The sequence below is a fragment of the Mandrillus leucophaeus genome, unplaced genomic scaffold (assembly GCF_000951045.1).
Source record: "Mandrillus leucophaeus isolate KB7577 unplaced genomic scaffold, Mleu.le_1.0 Scaffold470, whole genome shotgun sequence".
In the NCBI taxonomy this organism is placed as follows: Eukaryota; Metazoa; Chordata; class Mammalia; order Primates; family Cercopithecidae; genus Mandrillus; species Mandrillus leucophaeus.
Genome location: NW_012105032.1, coordinates 967,048 through 979,089, shown reverse-complemented (window position 1 = coordinate 979,089; position 12,042 = coordinate 967,048).

Genomic DNA, 12,042 nt, shown 5'->3' with positions numbered 1-12,042 from the left:
ACAAGAAATGGGGAAAGGATTCCCTATTTAATAAATGGTGCTGGGAAAACTGGCTAGCCATATGTAGAAAGCTGAAACTGGATTCCTTCCTTACAGCTTATACAAAAATTAATTCAAGATGGATTAGAGACTTAAATGTTAGACCTAAAACCACAAAAACCATAGAATAAAACCTAGGCAATACCATTCAGGACATAGGCATGGGCAAGGACTTCGTGTCTAAAACAACAAAAGCAATGGAAACAAAAGCCAAAATTGACAAACGGGATCTAATTAAACTAAAGGGCTTCTGCACAGCAAAAGAAACTACCATCAGGGTAAACAGGCAATTTACAGAATGGGAGAAAATTTTTACAATCTACTCATCTGACAAAGGGTTAATATCCAGAATCTACAGAGAACTTAAACAAATTTACAATAAAAAAACAAACAACCCCATCAAAAACTGGGCAAAGGATATAAACAGACACTTCTCAAAAGAAGACATTTATGCAGCCAACAGACACATGAAAAAATGCTCATCATCACTGGCCATCAGAGAAATGCAAATCAAAACCACAATGAGATACCATCTCATACCAGTTATTATAATGATGATCATTAAAAAATCAGGAAACAACAGGTGCTGGAGAGGATATGGAGAAATAGGAACACTTTTACACTGTTGGTGGGACTGTAAACTAGTTCAACCATTGTGGAAGACAGTGTGGCGGTTCCTCAAGGATCTAGAACTAGAAATACCATTTGACCCAGTCATCCCATTACTGGGTATATACCCAAAGGATTATAAATCATGATGCTATAAAGACACATGCACACATATGTTTATAGTAGCACTATTCACAATAGCAAAGACTTGGAACCAACCCAAATGTCCCTCAATAATAGACTGGATTAAGAAAATGTGGCACATATACACCATGGAATGCTATGCAGCCATTAAAAAAGGATGAGTTCATGTCCTTTGTAGGGACATGGATGAAGCTGGAAACCATCATTCTCAGCAAACTATTATCGCAAGGAGAGAAAACAAAACACCGCATGTTCTCACTCATAAGTGGGAATTGAACAATCAGAACACTTGGACACAGGAAGGGGTACATCACACACTGGGGCCTGTCGTGGGGTGGGGGGACGGGGGCGGGAAAGCATTAGGAGATACACCTAATATAAATGACGAGTTAATGGGTGTGGCACACCAGCATGACACATATATACATATGTAAAAAACCTGCACATTGTGCACATGTGCCACAGAACTTAAAGTATAATAATAAATAAATAAATAAATAAATAAAATCTATCTGTGAACCCATCTGTTACTGGGGTTTTTATTTAGTTGTTTATTTATTACTGATTCAATTTTAGAAGTTTACATTGGTGTATTCAGAGTTTAATCTCTTCCTTATTCAATTTTATAAGATTGTACAGTTCCAAGAATGTATCCATTTCCTTTAGTTTTTTTAATTTGTGTGCCAAGAGTTGTTCATAGTAGTCTCTGAGTATCTTTTGTATTTGTCTGGGATCAGTTTTAATATCACCTTTGTCATTTCTTATAGTGCTTATTTGGATCTTCTCTTTCATGTTCTTTATTAATCTAGCTAAGGGCCTATCAACATTATTTACTTTTTGAAGAAAAAATGATTGGTTTCATTGATATTTTTATCAAATTTTTGCATCTCAATTCCATTTAGTTCTTATCTAATTTTAGTTATTTCTTTTATTCTGGTAGCTTTGGGGTTGATTTGTTCATTTTTCTCTAGTTTCTTTCAGTGCAAAGTTAGAGTATTAATTTGAGATCTTTCTAACATCTTGATGAATGCATTTAGAGATATAAACTTTCTTTTTAACATTACTTGGCCTGCATCCCAGAGATTTTGGTAAATTGTGTGCCTATTTTTATTAATTTCAAGAAAGTTTTGTATTTACGTTTACATTTCAATGTTCCCTAAGCAGATATTCTTGTTAACTTGTTTCATTTTCATGCATTTTTATAGTTTTGAGAGATCTTATTTATATTGATGTCTATTTCTATTGCCCTGGGATGCAAGAGTGTGCTTGATATGATTTCAATTTTTTTGCACTTATTCAGGCTTGTTTTATGACTGAGTAGGTGGCCAATATTAGACTATATTTTGTGTGCAGATAAGATGAATGTATATTCTGTGGCTGTTGGGTAGGATTTCTGTAGATGACTATTAGGTCCAGTCGGTTAAGTGTCAAGTTTAAGTCCAGAGTTTCTTTGTTAGAATTTTGCTGCAGTTATTACTTGTAATCCTATCAGTGTGGTGTTAAAATCTCCCACTATTATAGCTTGGTTGTCTGTTTGTTTGTTTTCATACACCAAGGAGAAGTTGTTTTATGAATCTGTGTTCTCCAATGTTTGGTGTATATATATTAAAGATCGTTAAAGCTTCTTGCTGGATTGTACTATTTATCATTATGTAATGCCCTTCATGATCCTTCTTAATTTGTGTTGTCTTAAATTCTGTGTTATCTCATATAAGAATAGCTCTTTTTTGTTTTCTATTTGCATGATAGATCTTACTCCACAATTTTACTTCCAGCCTATGAGTTTCTTTACATGTGAGAAGGGTCTCTTAAAAACAACAGATGGTTGGTTCTTGTATTTTTATTCAGTCTTCCACTCTGCATTTTCTTAAATGAGGTGTTTAGTTCATTTACATCGAAGGTTAGTGTGATATGTGTGATTGTGATCCTGTCGTTGTGTTGTTCGCTGGTTGTTATGTAAACTTTATTACACAGTTACTTTATAATATCTGTGGGCTCTTCGCCTTTGTCGTTGTTCTTTTTAATCTATGTTTAGCACTCTTTTAAAGACCTTATACAAGGCTATTCTTATTTGAAATGTATTTCCTCAGCGTTTGCTTGTCAGAGAAAGCTTTTATTTCTCCTTCACTTATACAACTTAGTTTGGCAGGTTATGAAATTCTCGGGGTGAACTTTCTTTTCTTTAAGGGCACTGAAAATAGGCCCCTAATCTTTTCTGGATTGTAAGGTTTCTGCTGAGAGATCTGACGGTGGCTGTATGGAGTTCTCTCTGTATACAATCTGACCCTTCTCTCTAGCTGCCTTTACAATCTTTTTCTTTGCATTGACCTTGGTGAACTTGATGACTATGTGACTTTGGGATGGTCATCTTGTAGTGTATCTGGCTGAGGTTCTCTATATTTCTTGGACTTGAATGTCAACCTCTCTATCAGGTTTAGGAAAATTTTTATGTACTATTCTCCCACATATATTTCCCAGGCTTCTTATTGTCTCTTCTTCTCTCTCAGGAATGCCAATGAATCATAGATTTTATCTCTTTATATAATCCATTATTTATCACAGGTTTTGTTCAATTTTCTTGGCTCTTTATTTTTGTCTTACTGTGTTGATTTAAAGAACGGTCTTCAGCCTCTGAGCATTTTTTCTTAGCTTGGTCTACTCTCCCTTTAACAACACTGACTGTATTATACAATTCTTTTAGTGTTTTTTAACCCAAGAAGTTCAGTTTGGGTCTTTTGTAAAATAAGTATTGCATCTTTCAAATGCTGAATTGTTTTACCGAATTACTTGGCTTCTTTGGATAGAGTTTTGTATTAGTTAGGGTTCTCTAGAGGGACAAAGTTAATAGGAGATATATATATATATATATATATATATATATATATATATATATATATCCTATTATTGAGCTTAACCACAGGGCATGTTAACACAAAAGTTAATAGGCTACACACACACACACACACACACACACACATATATGATATATATATAAGATTATTAAGTATTAACTCATATGATCACAAGGTCCCACAATAGGCCGTCTGCAAACTGAGGAGCAAGGAATGCCAATCTGAGTCCCAAAACTGAAGAACTTGGAGTCCAATGTTTGAGGGAAGGAAGCATCCAGCACTGGAGAAAGATGTAGGTTTGGAGGCTAGGCCAGTCTAGTCTTTTCACATATTTTTTTCTGCTTGCTTTATATTCTAGCCGCCCTAGCAGCAAATTAGATGGTATCCACCCAGACTAAGGATTGGGGTGCCTTTCCCAGTCCACTGACTCAAATGTTAATCTCCTTTGGCAACACCCTTACAGACACACCCGGGATCAATACTTTGCATCCTTCAATCCAATCAAGTAGACACTCAGTATTAACAATCACAAGTCCACCCTTTGTCAACTTGAAACCATACACCTTATGGTCATGTTTATGCCTAACATAATATCTTTATCCTTCATACAACTGGAAATGCACCAAACCCCAACTCAAATGCTATTGCATAAAGTTAGCAATACTTAAATGATGATATGAAGTTAATAAATCTTCTGTCACATGATAAAGGAAAAAGGAAACAAAAAGAAGATATTTTCTTCACAGAAGTGCATACATTCACAAACATGTTTTTAACAAAAGAAAGAAAATACTCATGAAAATTAGAGTCCTCATCTCTGCAGCTGGTCATGTGTCTGCAGCTGGTCATGTGACAATAGCTGGTATTGATGACTACCTTCTTCTACTGTCCATTCTGTATTCCTTTTGCCTTCAGCAAGCACCTCAGCCGGTTGTGGTTTTTTCCTAGTGGAGTGACACAAACCTTCATTGCTAAAGAGTCTGGGACATTTGTCGTCATGCCTGGATTGGGCTATTGCAGTTTCCCATTGAGCTTAACCACAGGGCATGTTAACACTAACAGATGTCCTAATGGATCTCCTGTAGTCCATGCATACTCTTCCTTACCTCCGTTGTGGAGTACTAGACTGATTTTATCTTGATAGTCTGGGTCAATTACCCCAGCCAACACTGTAACTCCTTTCTTTTGACTTAAGCCTTTTGACTTAAAGGCAGGGGGAGCCCAAAGTGTCCAGGTGGCAATCTTAACTTCCAGTTTAATGGAATCATTGTTGTTTCTTTTGGTGGCAGTGTACCTCCCACTGGAACTAAGATCTCTAGGTCACCTCCATCCCTGCCACCATGTCCACTTTGTTATGTGCCCACCGGGCAATGACAGGGCTGGCTGGGTAAAGCGGCTGAGTGATGTCCACAGAATGGATCATCCTATCCACTTAATTATGAAAATCTTCTGCTGAGATCGCCCATTGGTGAACACTCACACAGGATACAAATGTCTTCAGTTTTTGACCACTCAGAAAGGTCCATCCACATAATTCTTTCCCAAATTTATTTGCCACCAATTTTTCAAGGTTGCTTCTTTCAAGTCCCTGGCCATCTAGCCAGAGCAATGGCTAGAGCCCACAAGTCAGTATATAATCACAAATCTGGCCATTTATTCTTCCATGAAAAGTGCACAACCAGGTGTACTGCTCGAAGTTCTGCCCACAGGGAAGAATTTCCTTCACCTCTGTACTTCAGGTCACTTGATAAATGAGCTGGAGTAACACACCCAACTGAGGAATCTGTTGCTTCCAAAATCCAAATAGGTCCACTCACCTTTGTATCTTTCTTGGTTGTGGGAGGGGCCAAATACAGCAACTGATCCTTCACCTTCGAAATAGTATCTTGGGATACAAAATCAAGTGCAAAAATCACAAGCATTCCTACACACCAGTAACAGACAAACAGACAGCCAAATCCTGAGTGAATTCCCATTCACAATTGCTTCAAAGAGAATAAAATACCTAGGAATCCAACTTGCAGGGGATGTGAAGGACTTCTTCAAGGAGAACTACAAACCACTGCTCAACAAAATAAAAGAGGACACAAACAAATGGAAGAACTTTCCATGCTCACGGATAGGAAGAATCAATATCATGAAAATGGCCATACTGCCCAAGGTAATTTATAAATTCAATGCCATCCACGTCAAGCTACCAATGACTTTCTTTGCAGAATTGGAAAACACTACTTTAAAGTTCAGATGGAACCAAAAAAGAGCCCACATTGCAAAGACAATCCTAAGCCAAAAGAACAAAGCTGGAGGCATCGCACTACCTGACTTCAAACTATACTACAAGGCTACAGTAACCAAAACAACATAGTACTGGTACCAAAACAGAAGTATAGACCAATAGAGCAGAACAGAGCCCTCAGAAATAGTACCACACATCTACAACCATCTGATCTTTGACAAATCTGTCAAAAACAAGAAATGGGGAAAGGATTCCTTATTTAATAAGTGGAGCTGGGAAAACTGGCTAGCCATATGTAGAAAGCTGAAACTGGATCCCTTCCTTACAGCTTATACAAAAATTAATTCAAGATGGATTAGAGACTTAAATGTTAGACCTAAAACCATAAAAACTCTAGAAGAAAACCTAGGCAATACCACTCAGGACATAGGCATGGTCAAGGACTTCATGACTAAAACACCAGAAGCATAGGCAGCAAAAGCCAAAATTGACAAACGGGATCTAATTAAACTAAAGAGTTTCTGCACAGCAAAAGAAACTACCATCAGAGTGAACAGGCAACTTACAGAATGGGAGAAAATTTTTACAACCTACTCATCTGACAAAAGGCTAATATCCAGAATGTATAAGGAAGTTAAACAAATTTACAAGAAAAAAACAAACAACCCCATCAAAAAGTGGGCAAAGGATATGAACAGACACTTCTCAAAAGAAGACATTTTTGCAGCCAACAGACACATGAAAAAATGCTCATCATTACTGGCCATCAGAGAAATGGAAATCAAAACCACAATGAGATACCATTTCATGCCAGTTAGAATGGCGATCATTAAAAAGTCAGGAAACAACAGGCGGTGGAGCAGATGTGGAGAAATAGGAATACTTTTACACTGTTGGTGGGACTGAAAACTAGTTCAACCATTGTGGAAGACAGTGTGGTGATTCTTCAAGGATCTAGAACTAGAAATATCATTTGACCCAGTCATCCCATTACTGGGTATATACCCAAAGGATTATACACCATGCTGCTCTAAAGACACATGCACACATATGTTTATTGTGTCACTACGCACAATTGCAAAGACTTGGAACCAACCCAAATGTCCCTCAATGAAAGACTGGATTAAGAAAATGTGGCACTTATACACCATGGAATACTATGCAGCTATTAAAAAGGATGAGTTCATATCCTGTGTAGGGACATGGATGAAGCTGGAAACCATCATTCTCAGCAAACTATCACAAGGACAGAAAACCAAACACTGTATGTTCTCACTCATAGGTGGGAACTGAACAATGAGAACACCAGGACACAGGGTGGGGAACATCATACACTGGGACCTGTCATAGGGTAGGGGGAGGGGGGAGGGAAAGCATTAGAAGATATACCTAACGTAAATGACGAGTTAATGGGTGCAGCACACCAACATGGCACATGTATGCATATGTAACAAACCCACACATTGTGCACATGTACCCTAGAACTTAAAACCTAATTTATATATATATATATCTATATATATCTTGGCAGGCCCCACACTTCTGGACCCCTAGATATTTTCCTGAGATTGAAGGTCCCTGAATTTTAGTCAAATACTCTTCCATGCAAATGTCTCACCAATAAGTCCAGTGTGTTAGCTACTTCTTGTGCACTGGATCCAATCAGCATAATGTCGTCAATATAAGGAACCAGTGTGATATCTTGTGAAAGTGAAAAGCAATCAAGTTCTCTCCAAATAAGATTATGACACAAAGTCAGAGCGTCGTTATACCCATGAGGTAAGACAGTAAAGGTATATTACTGGACTTGCCACCTAAAAGCAAATTGCTTCTGGTGGGACTTACGGACAGGAAAGGAGAAAAACACATTTGTCAAGTCAATGGCTGCATACCAGATACCACGATATGAATTAAATTGCTCAAGCAATGAAACTACATCTGGTACAGCAACTGCAATTGAAATCACCACTTGGTTAAGTTTATGATAATTCACTGTCATTCTCCAAGATCCATCTGTTTTCTGCACAAACCAAATGGAAGAGTTGAACAGGGATGTGATGGGAATCACCACCCCTGCATCTTTCAAGTCCTTAATGGTGGTACTTATCTCCACAGTCCCTCTGGGGATGCAATATTGTTTTTGATTTACTATTTTTCAAGGTAGAGGCAGCTCTAATGGCTTCCGTTTGACTTTTCCCACTATAATAGCCCACACCTTACCAGTCAGGGAGCCAATGTAGGGGTTCTGACAGCTGTTAAGTATGTCTATGCCAATTATGCATTCTTGCACTGAGGAAATGATCACAGGATGAGTCCGGGTACCCACTGGACCTACTGTAAGTTGAAACTGAGCTAAAACCCCATTAACTACCTGGCATCCATAAACCCTTACTTTAACTGAAGGACCACAACGATGTTTTGGGTCTCCTGGAATCAATGTTAGCTCAGAGCCAGTGTCTGGTAGTCTCTGAAATGTCTCATCATTTCCCTTTCCCCAGGGTACAGTTACCCCGGTAAAAGGTCAGAGGTCTCCTTGGGGAAAGATGGGAGAAACATTAACAGCATAAATTGTCAGTAGTGTAGTGGGGTCCTTCCTCAAGGGGACCTGGCTTCCCCTTCATTCAAGGGGTTCTGGGTCTGTAAACTGGCTCAAGTCTGGAAATTCATTGAGGGGCCATGAATCATTTTTATAATCCAAATTAGTCTTTTGTTTATTTGACTCAGATGTTTTCTGCTTATATAAGTTAACTAAGAATGCAGTAGGCTTCCTATCAATTTCACTTCTAGGAACACTGTGATTAATTAGCCAATGCCAGAGCTCTGCAAGAGTCAGAATATTCTAATTGCTGCTTTGTCGCTGCTGTCCATTATGGCAGCAACACCCACCTTGCCTTCGATGGTTGACTGCTGTCACTTTGTCCCTGCATCCTTGGGATCCATTTATTTTCATTGTGTTTAAATTTTGTAGTTGAGTTACTGTGATTCTCATTGTTACATCTGACATACAGAGAGGAATGATTACATGCCCCTCTAAGATGCAGACGCTGCCCTCACAAATCTATTTTGCAAGGCATTGGTCAAGGGTATATCATCTGGACCCTCCCTGTTGAGATGAGTAGATCTAAAGTGACTAATCCACCATCCCAATCTCCCTAAGCCTTTGGATCCCTTCCTTTACATTAAACCAAGGGAGAAAATCAGGCATTTTCAGCTTGCTCATAGTGGGCTACCTTTAAATCCATATTTCAGCTAACCAAGCAAATAAACTACTAGAACCTTTTTTAACTCCTTGAGTTGCAAAATTAAATGCAGATTCCCTACTTAGTTGGACCAAATGAAGAAATTCAGCTTGATTCATCTCTGTGTTCCTTCTACCATTATCCCAAACCCTCAATGTCTATTCCCATGCCTGTTCTCCAGATTTCTGTTTATATAAATTAGAAAACTCAAGCAGTTCTTTTTGAGTGCAGCACACCTCCTCATGGGTCACACTCTCAACCTCACCTCTAGGGGTTCACCAGGACTTTAGTATAGTTACAGGTCTAGAAGCAAACAAGGGTGTTGGGGATGACTCCTGAGGAGAATCAACATTATATGGTCTGGCCACTGCCTCAAGGGAGACCATCACTGCTGCCTCAGGCAGTGCAGGGTTTATCTCCTCAAAGTTGGAATCCCTGATGACATCATGGATTGTGGTGGGGGCGGGGGCCGTCGGGGATGTTACCACTCCTGCGGATGGGTAAGCTGTTCCTTCTGGCAAAAAAGGTTCATGAAAGTTTACAAATTCGGTGTTCCCCGCTTCTTCAGTGTCCTTCTACACGTTCCCATTCCATGTTGCAGGGTTCCATTCTTTTTCAATCGATGCCCTCAATTTAACAGTAGACACGTGACAAGGTTGTGCATGCACCTTTTGCTGCAGGTCAGCCACTCGTATGATAAAAGCTTGAGTCTGTTTTTCCACAATTTCAGCTCTTTCTCTCTACAGGAGTTAAGACTCTCACTCAGGGTAATCTTAGCAGATTTGAGGCTCAGTCTCTGCTTCTGAAGCCAGGAGTTAGAAATCCTGAGTTCATCATTTTCTTTCACCATTTTCTACACTGAATTTAGGAGCAATCAACCAGTTTTATTATGTTCCTTGGTTCTCCACATATGGTCAAAGGTATTATGTATAGAGTCACTAAACTCTTTGCTTCTCACCATTGGTGAATCAGGAGTGCCAAATGCATTTATTTTGCATAACTCTCTAAACAGTTCACACCAAGGACTATCAATGTTCTCCATACTATGAGAAATAGAGTCGTTAGCATTTTGGGGTGTAATCATCTTAAGCAACCAACTCTAGGAACCCCAAAACCAATGCAAGAACTCCATACTTAATATTCTGTTCATCTAGAACCACTCCTGGTACCAAAATCTGTATTAGTTAGGGTTCTCTAGAGGGACAGAGCTAATGGGTTATATATATATAAAGGGGAGTTTATTAAGTATTACCTTAGGCCCCACAATAGGCCGACTGCAAGCTGAGGAGCAAGGAAAGTCAGCCCAAGTCTCAAAACTGAAGAACTTGGAGTCTGATGTTTGAGGGCAGGAAGGGTCCAGCACTGGAGAGAGATGTAGGTTGGGAGGCTAGGCCAGTCTAGTCTTTTCACATTTTTCTGCCTGCTTTATATTCTAGCCATGCAGGCAGCTGATTAGAGGGTGCCCACCCAGTTTAAGAGTTGGTGTGCCTTTCTCAGCCCACTGACTCAAATGTTAATTTCCTTTGGCAATACCCTCACAGACACACCCAAGATGAATACTTTGCATCCTTCAATCCAATCAAGTTGACACTCAGTATTAACCATCACAAGCTTGAACTCTATACTTGATGTTGGTAGGCGTCCTTGTCATCAAAATTCTGATTTTTATGTCTATCATTTCAGACAATTTAGAGTTGTTAAGAAACATTGCTCTGGATCTACTGGGCTTATGTGGACGTAAGGGGACACTCTCTCTCTCTCTCTCTCTCTCTCTCTGTGTGTGTGTGTGTGTGTATATATATATACACACTTTTTTTTGTTTTGTTTTTTCTCATCTGGGCAGGGTAGTATTGCCTTAATTGTAGTGTAAATTGAATATACTCGGTTGGCTTCATTTCTGGAAATTTTCACAGAGCTAAAACTCTACAGGGTCTTTGTTATTGAATTTTTACTCTCGGTTTCACAGTGTGTGATGATTATTAGTAATTTTTGATGTTCTAGTTTTGGCGACAGTCCAATGTATGGCTCTTGGGAGCAATGGGAAATAGATAGGCTCTTACTCAGCCACGATGTTTCATTGCGTATCTTTATATTTTCAGCTCTGTTATGTGGTGTGCGGGCTAGAGAGGTGATCCTCTCACCAGGTTTCCTTGTGGGCCTTGGGAAAGCTGTCTCAAATCATAGGCACTGTGCTTGCAATTTTATTGTTGTTATGTTTTTCAGGACACAGGACTCTCTTGGGGAGAAGTGTGGTAGGAAAATAAGTCACATTCTTACCAGCACAGCCCTGTGGAGAGTAACATGTAAAGATCTCTTACCAGGTCATAAAATTATGCGACTCAGCTTTCTGTTTCTGGGAGTGTGGGCTTCTCCCCCATTCAAGTGTCAAGCACAGCGGGGGTGGGGAGTGGGGAGGAGCAGGGTGGAGTCTCGCTGTTGCCCAGGCTGGAGTGCAGTGGCACAATCTCAGCTCACTGCAATCTCTGCCTCCTGGGTTCAAGTGAATCTCCAGCCTCAGCCTCCCTGGTGGCTGGGATTGCAGGCACACACCACTATGCCCAGCTAATTTTTGTATTTTTAGTAGAGACAGAGTTTCACCATGCTGGCCAGGCTGGTCTCAAACTCCTGACTTCACTTGATCCAACCGCTTTGGCCTCCCAAAGTGCTGGGATTACAGGCATGAGCCACTGCGCCTGGCCCTAACTCAGCACGTTTGAGCTGCAGGCCGCAGCCCTGGGGTGTCAGGACCTGCTTGCAACTTACTCCCCCATATACTTGGGGTTAGATTCTACATGCAGTGGGGAGATCCAAAAGGATCCCAGGCTACCAGAGTGCACTCGGGTGGAGAAAGCAACTAGGCTGAGCAGTGGAGTCTCTATTGCATACACACCCCAATGGGGCGGCAAGACAGAATTCCTGGGAG